The sequence below is a fragment of the Myxine glutinosa genome, chromosome 1, assembly GCF_964187855.1.
Source record: "Myxine glutinosa chromosome 1, kmMyxGlut1.1, whole genome shotgun sequence".
Taxonomy (NCBI): Eukaryota; Metazoa; Chordata; class Myxini; order Myxiniformes; family Myxinidae; genus Myxine; species Myxine glutinosa.
The window spans coordinates 79,367,683-79,383,552 of NC_136261.1; positions in this window are offsets into that span (position 1 = coordinate 79,367,683).

The window sequence follows — 15,870 nt, forward strand, 5'->3', positions numbered from 1 at the left end:
GGTGCTGTTGGCATCTTACGGTACTTATTCTTGCAATTTAAAATAAATTTAGCAGTTTCAAGTTTTCTGCTTTTTGTTTTTTCTACAAAACATCTTTTTAATAATCGAAGGTGGCAAAAAAAACAACATTTGGGGGGGGGGGGAGGGGATTCAAGTAGCTGGCCTTGCCTAGGGCGCAAAATAGTCTGGCGCCGGCCCTGGCGATGGGTCGTCTTTTTGCCTACTTACCTGCACAATGCTACTTGGATGACATCCTCATTGCGGGTGCCATGGCCGAACAGCATCTTGAGAACATTGATGGATCGTCTTTGTGCCGACTTACCTGCACAATGGCACTTGATGACATCCTCATTGCGGACACCATGGCCGAACAACATCTTGAGAACATTGACAAGGTGATGTCTAAGTTAGTGATCATGGCCTTCGCTTGAGCAAGGACAAATGCTTATTCTTTCAGAAGCAAGTGGAGTACCTGGGGCATGTCATCACCCCAGAGGGGCTGTCAAAAGCCCCTCAGGAAGTCGACGTTTTAGCCGACGTGCCCAGCTCAAAGGACAAAGTTCAGCTTCGTTCCTTCATTGGGCTTGCTCAGTATTACCAGGGGTATGTCAGCAACCTAAGCACTGAGCTCGCTCCGCTGACTCGCATGCTGCATCAGGATGTTCATTGGAGGTGTAAATCGGTGGAACAAGCAGCATTCAAATGAGTCAAAGCTTGCCTTACTGTAGACATGGTACTCACACATTACAAACCTTCATGTCCTCTCATTCTGGCGTGTGACAGCTCGTTGTACGGCATCGGTGCCGTCTTGTCTCAGGTAATGAGTGATGGTGCTGAGCATCCGGCGGTGAGACAGCGTACTCTGACAGCCACAGAGCAGAATTATGCTCAGATTGAGCGTGAAGCACTGATTTTGGTATGGGGTATGTTGAAATTTCGTCAGTACTTGATAGGGCGACATTTCCTTCTACAAACTGATCATCAGCCGCTTCAGTTCTTGTTTAATCCACAGAAAGGAATTCCAGTCACTACCGCTGCTCGACTACAGAGATGGTGTCTTTTCCTCAGTGCATACGAATTTGAAATCAAATTTCCTGCTTCCAAACGGCACGCTAACTGTGATGGCCTGTCTCGACTGCCGTCTCCTAAGGCCGGCACCGAACCTGCAGATGAGGTCGAAGTGTACATTTGAACAGATTGAATCTGGTCTGGTAATCGCTACGCAAGTGGCAACTGTCGTTCGTCATGATCCTGTGCTGTCACGTATTGCACACGTTGTTTTGTCAGGTTCTTGGTGCGAGTTGCCCTCAATGTCAGAATATGCTCCATATGTGTCATGTGCATCTGATCTGTCTTTAGCTCAAGGTTGTGTAATGTGGGGCATTAGGGTGCTCATTCCTGCTTATTTACGTCAGTGCTGTCTCAATGAGTTGCATGAGGGTCATTTTAAAATGGTCAAAACAAAGAGTTTAGCCCGGAGTTTCTTGTGGTGGCCCGGGCTTGATGCGGACATCAAGCGAATGGTAAAAGCATGTGATATGTGTCAAACTGATGCTGATAATCCCTCACGTGTGTAGTTGTTATGGCCGCCTCCTGATAGACGTGGCAGTGCGTTCATGTAGATTTTGCATGGCCAGTCATAGGCCGCATGTTTCTGGTGGTGATCGACGCTTACTCAAAGTGGCCAGAAGTAGCTATAACCCACTCCACCTCGGCAGAGAACAAGGTGGAGCATCTGCGGAGTATCTTTGCGAACAAGGGGGTTCCGGAGATTTTAGTTTCGAATAATGGTTCACAGTTTGTATCTGAGGTGTTTGCTGTGTTCATGCGTGCTAATGGTATCAAACACCTGAGGTTGGCGCCTTACCACCCAGCTACAAATGGCCAGGCTGAGTCATTTGTCAAAGCGTTGAAACATGCCTTGCGTAGAGGCCAAGTGGTTCGATCTGTGCAGAGTAGTGTTGATTTTTTTTTGCATGCCTATCGTAATTCAATGCATTCTACTACACAGGAAATGCCTGCATTCCATATGTATGGCTGACAGTTGGCACCTGGATTTGCTTCGACCTGGTGCACCGGGAGTTGGTGCAGCGACCAATATTCATTCATTCACGGTGGACCAGCCAGTTGGCACGGGATTATGTACACCAACAAAATGGGTGCCGGCTGTTGTGGTCCGAGTCTCCGGTCTGGCTAACTACCTTGTTCGTACTTCGGCCGGGCTTATCTGAAAACGTCATGTGAATCAATTGGTGGCTCGCGGGTCCGGTCATTCACACACAACCAATTCCGTTCCGCCGTGCGATGTGTCCTCATTCTTTGAGGTGCCCGTGGCCATGTTCCGACCAACTACCCATCCATCTGTGCATCTGCGGGAAATCAGTGTGGTTGTTCCTCCGGTTTCGGTTGAGCCTAGTTTGGTGTCTGGTTGGGAGCCACCATCTGTTTCCAATGCCTCACCGTCGCCGGCCGTGTCCAAGGCTCAATGCTGGCGTGTTTCTTCTTGACGCATTGTGTTACCAGCATATTTGAAAGACTATGTGACTTAAGGGGGGAGGAGTATTGTACCGTGTATAATACGGCTGAGCGAGACAGCTGTGGGCGGGGCCGAGTGAGGCCTGTTTTGCCTGGAATAAAGATGGTGCTTGATCCTCTCCACGTATCCGCATCTGTGTACTAAATACGGTACACTACAATAATATACAGTATAATATGTGCGTATATAATATACAGTATAACATATGTGTGTCTATAATATACAGTATAATATGTGTGTGTCTATAATATACAGTATAATATGTGTGTGTATATAATATACAGTACTAGTACCCGACTGCAAAGCCACAATGAGCCGGAGAAGCCAAAGCCTCTTGCCACTATTTTACCCATCACTATGGCATCAGCAGGTTAGGTAGTTGGTAGTAGGTAGGTGTAGTAGGTACCGTACCGAGTTCAAAATGACACCATTTGCATTCTGGATGAGATTAAAATTTATAAAATGTCCTTGATTAATTCGGTGAATTCCGTCTCAACTTCGGATATTTCCGGCCGTGAAAAACTATCCCCTACGGCCGCGAGATTTCAAAAAAATAATTCTTCGTCAATTTTAGAATATTTGACGCCGTTTTCAGCATCCGAAATGTAAAAAGCTTTTTTAAAATATTTTTTCAAATGCTCGAATCTCATTGGTTCCAGTAATTGGTGACGATTTTCGTTGAAGATGACCAGGGCCCGTGTGGGCCCGGGGAACGAGGTTGGTCTTAAAGTATTTTAATTACAAATTAGAGGTGCATAGATTGTGAATCAACCAAAGACGGGTGAAACAAACTCCTATTGAACTTTTTTCGCAATTTTTTTATGCATACTTCCGCATCCGGAAGATGGCGGCCTCCATTGAGTGATTTGGTTTTTGAAATATTTTTTCAAATGCTCGAATCTCATTGGTTGCGCTGTTTGGTGACGATTTTCGTTGAAGATAACCAGTGCCCGTGCGCGCCGGGGAACGAGGTTGGTCTTAAAGTATTTTATTTACAAATTAGAGGTGCATAAGATTGTGAATCCAACAAAGACGGGTGAAACAAACTCCTATTGAACTTTTTAGCAATTTTTTATGCATACTTCCGCATCCGGAAGATGGCGGCCTCCATTGAGTGATTTGGTTTTTGAAATATTTTTCCAAGTGCTCGAATCTCATTGGTTCCGGTGTTTGGTGACGATGTTCGTTGAAGATAACCAGGCCCGTGCGGGCCGAGGTTGGTCTTAAAGTATTTTAATTACAAATTAGAGGTGCATAAGATTGTGAATAAAAAAAAGACGGGTGAAACAAACTCCGATTGAACTTTTTTCAATTTGTGATGCATACTTCCGCATCCGCAAGATGGCGGCCTCCATTGAGCGATTTGGTGCGTCAAAGCTTCGAAATTCTCAAGGGATCCAGCAAAATCTGGCTTTTCAACATAATACGTACGCGTTCATTCACAACACCGGCTTCGCCGGCTAATATGACCCGACTGCAAAGCCGCAATGAGCCGGCGAAGCCAAAGCCTCTTGCCACGATTTCCGTCTCAACTTCGGATATTTCCGGCCGTGAAAAACTATCCCCTACGGCCTCGAGATTAAAAAATATATATATATTCGTCAATTTTAGAATATTTGACGCCGTTTTCAGCCTCCGAAACGCGGTAATAAGCTTTTTTGAAATATTTTTTCAAATGCTCGAATCTCATTGGTTCTGGTGTTTGGTGAAGATTTTCGTTCAAGATAACCAGGGCTCGTGCGGGCCCGGGGAACGAGGTTGGTCTTAAAGTATTTTAATTACAAAATAGAGGTGCATAAGATTGTGAATCAAACAGAGACGGGTGAAACAAACTCATGTTGAACTTTTTCGCAATTTTTTATGCATAGTTCCGCATCCGCAAGATGGCGGCCTCCATTGAGTGATTTGGTGCGTCAAAGCTTCGAAATTCTCAAAGGATCCAGCAAAATCTGGCTTTTCAACATAATACATACGCGTTCATTCACAACACCGGCTTCGCCGGCTATAATATGTGTGTGTATATAATATACAGTTGTAGCGGTTGCCGCTGAGCATACACAATCGCCTTACACCTGCCGAAGACGCAACCAGGGAGCGATCACTGTACCGGGCTTGCCCAGACCGCCTGGAGACGCTCAGTCTCGCCTTTCCCGGGCATGTCCAGACTCGCCTTTCCCGGGCTCGCCCAGACCGCCCGGAGACGCCCAGTCTCGCCTTTCCCGGGCATGTCCAGACTCGCCTTTCCCGGGCTCGCCCAGGCCGCCCGGGCACGCCCACTCTCGCCGTGTTTGATTGCATATATATATTGCTGCCCGATAAACAGGCTTTTCAGAGTACCCGAGTTTGGTTTTGCTGAACAAAGAAACTCGGATGAATTCCCGTCTTTTGTCGCGTCAATCCTTTCAACTCGCGTAGGAGCACAGCTCCTTCACAGTATAATATGTGTGTGTATATAATACCATATACAGTATAATATGTGTGTGTTTTTAATATACCATATAATATGTGTGTGTATATAAAATACAGTATATGTGTGTGTATATAATATACAGTATAATATGTGTGTATATAATATACAGTATAATATGTGTGTGCAAATAATATACAGTATAATATGTGTGTGTATATAATATACAGTATAATATGTATGTGTATATAATATACAGTATAATATATGTCACGTATAATATGTGTATATAATATACAGTATAATATATGTCACGTATAATATGTGTATATAATATACAGTATAATATATGTCACGTATAATATGTGTAGGCCTATATATATTGTTGCGGATTCGGGGGTCGGCGCTCCCCTTATCAAGCGGGGGTTAATCCCCTTGTCTTTTAAGCTGGCCATCCCCCAATCCTAGAAATTATGACGCTCCTCCCGGTCAGAATTAGCCAGGGTGATTGGTCAATGGAGTCCCAAATACCTGCCTACTAACCCCGACCGTGAGCAGGGAAATAACTCCCGCTCGAACCACGGATAAGATGGAAATTGCCGAGCGGTTTAGCAACCCGCGGTTCGAGCCGTTAACAGAAAAACTAAACCCGATTCTGAGTGGTTCTGAAATCGTGCCACAGGTACTCAATTGGAAGAACAGACGGAGGCGATCGAATGAGAGGAAACCAGAGTAAGGGAAGAACAAAGAGTGGGTTTATTAATTATTTACAAGACCCAAAGAAGACGAAACGAAAGCAATATACAGAGCAAAAGGACACAGGGCAAGCTTATTGACACAGTCTTACTTACAACCCCAGACAAACTAACACTCACACGGGAGGGCAGTGGTAGGAGGAGAAGGTCCAAGTAGATGGTTAAGGCGTTGAGGTCCGGCTCCAGGTGTCGACTCGTACCGTGCCGAAAACCCGGGCAGGCAGCTAGCGCGTATCGTTGGCGCGCGACCGGACCTTACATATGGTGGGGGGGGGGGGGGGGGTTCCTTCGCAAGTCCGTATGCGCAGATCTCTCTTGTACAATAAGCAAGGTGTCCGTGGCGCCGTTCTCTCTCAAAATGGAGCTCCCTCGCGCAGTTCTTCCAGCAGCAATGGTCCCCTGCGCAGTTCTTCCAATACAATAGAGCTCCCTCGCGCAGGTCTTCCGTTCGAGCTCTCCCCGCGCAGTTCTCTTTACAGTCCTCTGGAGGGCTTTGCATGCGCGCTTATATAGGCAAGCCCAGCGAACCCTCTGGAAGCTCCAGCCACGCCCTTACCAGGCCATCCCACCTCAGCCCTGATTGGCTGGTGGCCCTTACTGTCCCCCAATGCTGTGACCCTTCACCTCAACGCCTCTCCACCCCCCCTTTTTGGGCCTACCTCGTGTTCCTTGACTAGTGGCAGCCGAAAGCTAGGCCAAGATGGATTGTGCCTGTTGGGGTAGGGTAGCTTTTGGTGGGTATGGAGGGGGGGGGGGGAGGTGGAGGCTGGAAAATGAAAGGAACCTATTCTTATTTAATTAATGCAACGCAGATGCAACTATTGGGAACACAGCCTTATTTAAACACATACTAAGGAGATAACTAAAGTCCTATGGTGACCTACGTGTTGCTGTGGCCTAACTATGGGTGCGACCTTTGACCTTTTAACTGATGAAATATTTACAGGAATTAGTTACAAGTATTTACAAAGTGAGGGGTTCTAAAAACCGCAACACTGCACCCTCCTTTCCTCCAGGCCCGTCCCGGCCCGAAACAACTTTAATTTAATGTGACACTTAGGTGTGGTAACCCTCTACTTTTAACCTCACCCTGAGTGTGACAGTTTTAACACGAAGTATGTCCCGCCTGCTGCGTTGCATTCTACCTATCAGACTCATGCCCGCAGACTAACCGAAATGCGGAATTATTTTCAAAACTACACATTTAGCCGGTGGGGAGCATGTTATTTACAAAGACACTACTATTTTGATTATTTACAACTACTGCAGCCCAGGACCTGTCTTTTGTGGGAAACAAAAGCAGAACTTTTGATAAGGGGAAGATCATTGCCATGCACTGCACTGATACACCATACCATATGCACCCAAATCACAAAATGCACCAAAAGCACCAAATAAAGCACCATCAAGCACCATCACCAAAAATGCACAGTCATCACATTTTAAAAGATAATAAATGATGACGTCTTCTTCTTCTCTTCTCTGCTGGGCCGATGTTTCTGGTTGATCTTCATCTTGATGTTATTATTTAATAAAAGGGCACACACCACGTCCGCTTTTTATTATTTGTATGGCCAGCAGGGCCAACTCCACTGGTCCAACTGCATGGCATGGATGCCACTTTAACACAGTGGTCCACAACCAAGATGCTGCTGGCAGCAATGACCGGTCCCCAGCAGAGGTGCCAGGCCCCAGAACGTGGGGTCCATATGTGGTGCTATGCCACAGAATGTGTGGTCCATAAGTGGTGTACCAGTGCAGGCCGGAGGCAGCGGAGGTGCGGGCACACAACTGCGGTCACCTGCACACTCCCCCCGGGTCCAAAAGAAACAAGTCCATGAGTGGGGGAAGGAGGACAAGCAAAGCAGCGGGCAAGAGCGCAAGGGTACACATTAATACAAGATAATGCAGACATGAAGGGCGCGGGAGAGCGAGCTAAGAAAGCTCGTCCCTAACGTTCGTCACCCCCCATGTCACTTACCCTACCCTTGCCCTTACCCGTATTTACACAATTTACAATTCGTCGCTATTGTCTTGTCTTTCCCATCCCCTCTAAACCAAATCCATCATCAATCCCTCCTAAGGAGGAAGAGATGGAATAACAAACAATGTCACCCCCACGTCGAGATGCGTCTTTCATTCCCAAACATTTGCAAAACATGGTGTGGAGTTCTGTCACCTTGGTGAGTGGATGTGGATGGTGCGAAGAGATTTTCTCCTAACTACCTTCTAAATGACATTAACACACCTTACACTAACCGGGGTCTTTCCCTGCCAATCCATTGGCCATCATTAAACTATGCGGTTCTAAAAACCAATTCCCATTGAACATACTGTGGCGCTCACCAAATTTTGGGTCTCACTCCCCCGATTCTTTCCTTCTGTGCCCTTGCACAATTTCAGGGCTGGGTCGTGTGGCTCACCAGTAGGTCCGCTCACCTGCACACCTCCGCCACTGTACGTCGCCACCCGAGCTTACCTGCTCATCACCCTAACCTACCTGGGGAAGGCCCTCCCTGGCGCTTACCCCCTCGGTGCCCTCTCTGGCACTGGGCTACCCGGGTCCGTCCTCCGGATCCTCGGGCCCCATTGAACACTAACAGGCTCCCAGAGCCTACCTGCGGCCTCACCTGGCCGACAGACTAACAGTGGCGGAGTGCCCATTTAATCATTCTCGCTAACAGGCCACACGCCCAGCCAATACACTTTACTCATGCACCACTCAAGCAGTACTCTGCTACTCTCGCACTACAGATGTCAATATCCACCAAATTTGCCTACTCCCTCTACCTAATTTGAAATTACCCTCCCCGGGTACTCATGAATGGGTCCATCCTTCCCCCATCCACTTCCTTCACACCATACACTCCACTCCACGTATTCCACAATACTCACCCCACACCATCCATTCCACACAACCATTTTCCACTCGCATGCCATGCAAGTCAATCACTCAATGCACCAACACACCCATTCTCAATACTCTGCTCAATGCACTTCCACTTCTCCAAACCATTGCCTCATTTCATCACCAGCACTACCGGGAACTTCCATACCAATTCCTCATTTCATCATCCTCACTACAAACACACTGCATCATCTGACTACCTGGTTTTCCCTCTAACTTAGTGCTTCCCTGTCATCCCTTATACTACTGCACATCCCTCGTCATTATCAACCATCTAACCTATTCTACGTCCCCACTATCTGTACAAAGTCACCACTTAAATCTAAAGTCACTTATTGTCATTTTCTAGTTCCTATACATTATCCTAACCCTCCCAGGCTAGATTGTACAGCCAATCCACATAAAACTACTGCTCCTTTGCCCAAAGGTGAGGTGAATGGTAAAACTACCATTCGCCATCACTACTGCGAATCCAGTCCACTACTCTGAGCCTCTCGGTGCATCATTACATCATCAAAGCTCGGCTTCATAAAGCCGAGCAATGCATACAGTGGTCTGGTCTCCTACAGGTTGGGTCCGTCCGGCATTCGGATTCAGGGGAGGAGGTTTTGTCGGGCCAAGACTCCAGGCACCATCTCGGCGCAAGGCCTTGCGCTCCCAAGCGCGATGGCCCAGCCTTGCCCGGCCGGAGTGCCGCCACCACAAGGGGGCGCCGTTCCGACCCCTCCTACCTCCTCTCGAACCGGGCCGATCACTTTGCCTAACAAAGCGCGGCACCGACCGTGCAGGGCAGAGCCCGGCCCGAATCGTGCACGGCGCTCCATGCAGGAGCAACGCGGCTACGATCCCGGCCGGCTCCCGCAGCACACAAAGCGCACCACGCCCCGAAAGCTCGTGTCGGCTAAACGTCGGCCTAAACGCTGTCCCGGTCAACGTCGATGCCTGAGTCGCATGCTGACACCACGCGTTCCGTTTCCTACTCACCCATCCAGGTGTCTCCATACACTGCACATTTCGTCACCGCACTCTCTCTCCATGCACACCACCGAGGCACACTCACACACTCTGTTAACACACCTCTCTCACGCACCTTCTTGCGCACACTCTCCCGGTACATACTCCGTACCACTCGTGGGTGTGCAAACTGTTGCACACCCACTCAGCGCACACCTACCCACTGGTGTGCAATCCCTCATCACACACCCTGGCGCTCTCACACTACTCGCACACCTTGGCGCACACTCTCCCGGTATGTACTCCGTACCCCTCGTGGGTGTGCACTCTTGCACATACCCACTCAGCGCACACCTACCCATGGGTGTGCAATCCCCTGTCGCACACCCAATCACGCGCTCTACAACCAACTCAGGTGTGCGTCCTCGCACACTTGCCACAACCAACTCACTCTCTCTATCACATTCATCACACATACACTCCGATGTGCATTCATCCTCACTTTCACACTCTGTAACACACTCACTCTTCGACGCACACTTTTTTCTTACACGCGCAGTCGCACACCATTTCCACTCATGCAGCGCACCACGGACCTCCCACAAACGCCCGGGTTACGCTGGAATCCCAAGCGCGCGAAAATTCTTTTTGCGCCAAACACTTTTCCGAAAAATCTTTTCGCGCCATATACAGCCTGACTCACCTTGGCGCTTCTTCTTCTTCACTCCTGCATCACCTGCAAACTTTCATTGGGGTTAAGCACGGCATCATGATGTGGATACAGACTTTGCACATTTTCCATTTCTTCCTTCCGCGAGTGCTTTCTAAGTCCGCGGTCTCTCCAATTTCCACTATTGCTTCGGTTTTATTTTCTTTTTCTTTAATTTCAATGTCTTTTCTCTCGACGACCGCTGGCGCTAATAAAATCAAATTCTCTACTTCGGCGGTCGCCGGCTTCCCCATACCCTGGGTCGCGATTTCTATACCCGTCCACGTGACTTCGCTTTGCTCAACCTCGCTTTTCCCTCTTCCTCTACCTCGTCGTGTACCCCCGCAACCTTTCCACCCGATCTGCGGTCAATGTCTCTCCCCAATGCTTTTATCTGGCCACCCAATCTGTCCTCAAACCCCGTTAAACCTTCCTTCATTCTTTTCATTTGATTTTCCCGGGTGTCCATCTTGCTTTTCACCCTCGTTAACCCCTCGTTCATTTCGCCACTCATGTCCTCCAATTGGGCCCCTAATTTACCTTCTAACCCCGCTATTTGGTCTCCCATATCATTTCTCAACCCCCCAATTTGGTCTCCCATATCATTTCTCAACCCCCCAATTTGGTTCTCGAATCCCCCAAATTTGCTTTCTAACCCCCCAATTTGGCTTCGCAATTGCTCCCTGTTCTTTTCCATGTCTTCACCCGTCTTGACCATAAAGGCCCTCATTTGCACCATAAATAGGCCCCAGTCCATTGGCACCGTGGCTCGGCTGTCGCGGCTATGTGTGAGGCGCCGCCATTTTGTGTGCCTGCACTCCCCTCTACCACACCTCCTTCATTTTCCTCCTCCATCTCTCCCACTTCTTCCCTGGGGTCCTGGGTTGCCTCTAAACCTTCCTCTACCCACTCATTTACCCCCACCGGCATCCGATCGCCTTGATTATCCATGGCACAATTTTAATTTGGATGTTATAATAAAATTTCAGTCGCTCGAAATTTTGACCAAAATTTTTCAGGTGTATAAAAAATTTGGTTCGGGTCCAATCCCACTCCCAGACACCAATTGTTGCTGATTCGGGGGTCGGCGCTCCCCTTATCAAGGGGGGGTTAATCCCCTTGTCTTTTAAGCTGGCCGTCCCCCAATCCTAGAAATTATGCCGCTCCTCCCAGTCAGAATTAGCAAGGGTGATTGGTCAATGGAGTCCCAAATACCTGCTTACTAACCCCGACCGCGAGCAGGGAAATAACTTCCGCTCGAACCACGGATAAGATGGAAATTGCCGAGCGGTTTAGCAACCCGCGGTTCGAGCCGTTAACAGGAAAACTAAACCAGATTCTGAGCGGTTCCGAAATCGTGCCACAGGTACTCAATTGGAAGAAAAGATGGAGGCGATCAAATGAGAGGAAACCAGAGTAAGGGAAGAACAAAGAGTGGGTTTATTAATTATTTACAAGACCCAAAGAAGAGGAAACGAAAGCAATATACAGAACAAAAGGACACAGGGCAAGCTTATTGACACAGTCTTACTTACAACCCCGGACAAACAGACAGACTCACACAGTAGGGCAGTGGTAGGAGGAGAAGGTCCAAGTAGATGGTTCAGGCGTTGAGGTGTCGCTCCAGGTGTCGACTCGTACTGTGGCGAAAACCCGGGCAGGCAGCTAGTGCGTATCGTTGGCATGTGACCGAACCTTACATATGGCGGGGGGGGGGGGGGGTTCCTTCGCAAGTCTGTATGCACAGATCTCTCTTGTACAGTAAGCAAGGTGTCCGTGGTGCCATTCTCTCTCACAATGGAGCTCCCTCGCGCAGTTCTTCCAGCAGCAACGGTCCCCTGCGCAGTTCTTCCAATACAATAGAGCTCCCTCGCGCAGGTATTCCGTTCGAGCTCTCCCCGCGCAGTTCTCTTTACAGTCCTCTCGAGGGCTTTGCGTGCGCGCTTATATAGGCAAGCCCAGCGAACCCTCTGGAAGCTCCAGCCACGCCCTTACCAGGCCATCCCACCTCAGCCCTGATTGGCTGGTAGCCCTTACCGTCCCCCAATGCTGTGACCCTTCACCTCAACGCCTCTCCACCCCCCCTTTTCGGGTCTACCTTGTGTTCCTTGACTAGTGGCAGCCGAAATGCTAGGCCAAGATGGATTGCGCCTGTTGGGGTAGGGTAGCTTTTGGGGGGGGGGGGGGTGGAGGCTGGAAAATGAAAGGAACCTATTCTTATTTGATTAAGGCAACGCAGATGCAACTATTGGGAACACAGCCTTATTTAAACACATACTAAGGAGAAAACTAAATTCCTATGGTGTCCTACGTGTTGCTGTGGCCTAACTATGTGTGCGACCTTTGACCTTTTAAATGATGAGATATTTACAAGGATTAGTTACAGGTATTTACAAAGTGAGGGGTTCTAAAAACCGCAACAATATAATGTCACAAATAATATGTGCAATGTATAGGGGAAGGCGGGGCAAGTTGAGCATAGGGGTAAGTTGAGCCACCACCTCCCAGCCAGTTATGAATGAGTCAGACTTTGTGGTGGCGCCATCTATAGATGCCCCATTGCATAACTCCAAATTCTGCCATATTGTTTTCTAAATTGAAACAGAAACCAGTGTTGCAGAGGGAAAAATCCAATTTTCAGCCATAAAAGTAAAAAGGTGTAAAACAGGTAAGTTCACCTTTCTTCCATATGCAGCATAGATATAATATGGATATCAGATGACAATTGTTAGTCCAGGTATGTGTCTCCATTCTTGTCATAGACTTTAATACGATGGATGCATAGAATATGTGTGTATGTGGAGACATCTCAGAAAGTTCAGACTGGGGTAAGTTGAGGCAGACCCTACGGGGCAAATCGAGCCATGGCTCAACTTGCCCCGTAGGGTCTGGCTCAACTTGCCAACTCATGTTGGTGGAGATAATAATAATTAGCATTTATAATGCGCTTTTCCCCAAAGGCTCAAAGCGCTTACAGAATACCATATTATTACCCCGGTCATTGGATACATTGCGAGCCTGCACCACACTGGGCGTTGTTCTGGACAGCTTGTGTTCAATTGTGACTTGTCAGTTTGGCAGCTTAATTGACTTGATTTCTGACATGTTTTAGTTTTAGTTCCAGATCCAAATGATGAAGCTGGCATTGATGAGCAAGATATTGTGCCTTAATTGCCACAGTCTGACTGTTGGCCTTTCTGGGTGTATTTGGGACACTTTTGTTTTATTGTGACTTAAAACTGTGGCAGCTGTTTTCAACTCAATCCAGCTGCCACATTGAATTATAACCATGAACACAAGGCACATGTAAATATTTCGTTCAGTGTTGTAACAAGTAAATTAAATATTTTTCAGGCAGACCAATTTTTGTACTTCAGTTATCTTTATTTGGGGCAATGATCAACTATTTGGGATACTTTTTGTTTAATTGTGACTTGAAACTGTGACAGGTGGATTGAGTTGACTTTTCTTACCACAGTTGACAATCTTGTTTTTCTATGAGAGTGACTCAATTTGTTCGTAACTGATTACTATAACCATGAACACAAGGCAATCATTTCGTTCAGTGTTGTAGAACTTTACAACATTAAATATTTTCCTGGCAAAACAATGGTTTTCTACTTTAGTTATCTTTATTTGGGGCAATGATCAACTTACCCCTATGTGGTACAACTTACCCCAGAGGTTGGATCAACGTACCCCTCAGGCGGGCAAGTTGAGCCATTTGGCCTCCGTTTTTTCAAAGGTCACAGTGACTTTCAGTGTGGGGATAGAAAGTAAGAACTAGCTGCAAAATGTTTCCCAAGGATTAAATTAGAAGGCAAGATACTCATTTGTGCAAGATCATCAGTAAGTTCAGTCCGAACATTCCAAGAACAAAAACTGGCTCAACTTGCCCCGCCTTCCCCTAAGTCACAATCGTGCATGAGCGCTGCACAATGTACTTGGTAATGGACCACATCGCTGTTTCACCATATTATCTTACCTTTCCATTGCTTTATTTGTCCTTCACTTAAATATTTGTAATTACTTTGTTTCTCAACTTTGAGTGCTATTCTTCGATGTTTGTTCGTTTGCAAGCCATGGCGATACAGTCGACAGCGGTCAAATTGACGTTTCTTTTCAGTTGGTGTTTTCGAAAATAAAATTATGAATTGACATTCAAGACAATATGTTACGGTAATAAAGTAAAGGAAGTTTTCTCCATATATACACAATAAAATACAAATACAGTATAAATGTGTGTCCAGTTGTCTTAGTTAATTAAATCTGACAAAAGTTTAAAATATAAGATGGGACAAGTAACCTAGTAAGAGTAATTTCTCCCCTACCATTATCCCCTACCGTACCATATTCATTGGAATCTCCTGTGATGAAGCTAACTCCGAGGGCCTTTCACTTACTCACCGCAGGCAGGTTGGTGGTCTTTCCGTCTTCTACCGACTCCTCTCTGGCCTTGCCCCCCCCCCCCCCCAGCTCTCTCTGGGCTCTGTCCCGCAAATATTCCTACAGGTCGCACAAGATCTGCCTGCAACCCTCTTATGGTTAAACTGCCAAAATCAAGACTCTCTGCTCACCTTCACTCCTTCATTCCTCTTTTCTCCCGCCTCTGGAACAAACTCCCTCACTCTCTTCAATCCCACTCCACCCTCCAGGTCTTCAAAACAGCTGTTCACCACCATCTCTTATCTTCCCCCATCCAAAACCATGATCTTCTCTACCCCCGCTAATTCACCCCAGATACACTTTTTTGAAATTCCAACTTCTTTCCTGGAAGTCCTTGCAGGGTCCATATGTTTTATACCTCTCACACCTCTCCCCAAGCCCTCTCCTTCCCACAGTTATCTCGATGTCTCTGCTCTCAAATGTTGTGTTTGTGTCCTTCCCTCTCTCTCCCCATCTTGTGTTCCTCTCCCCTTGTTTTGTGTTTTATGTGTCGGTTTGACTTTTTGTGTGATTAATGTTAGCTCTTTCACGAGGCTCGATGTTGTGTACAAAAAAACAAAAAAAACGCTCAAGTCCTATTCTCACTAAGGCCTTCTTAACTTGTATGACGTATATTAGTCTGGCAGCCAAAATATTAATTTTACCTGAACCTTGTTTTAGGGTCCATACAATGTTTTTTGATGAATTATAAATCACAAGGCCATATATTTAAAGAATCCGACTGATGACACCCTGGTAGCCTTGGGCAATTAAAAAAAAAAAAGCATTTACATTTAAATTAGTTTCCACCATTGTTAAAATACCTGTCGTATGGTATATCTTGGTTATTATCTGTGATATCAGCATCACACCGGCATCAATACCCATGTTTTCATGGTGAAGGAATACAATTTTGACATTTTGGAGAATGTTGAAGATATTATGCGAATTACAATTATGCTAATGAGGTCCATCATGAATAAAATTCCTTTATTCTGCAATATTTTCATTGTTAGCAGTGATATCAGTGACAAACTGGCATGTAATCATACATGATTTCCTGATCAAGGAATATTATCATAGTATTTAAGAAAGGTAAAATGCCTATTAAAAGTCTATTGAAGACCTTAGCTCATATTATATGAAATCTACTACCATGGTAACACATTGGCACTG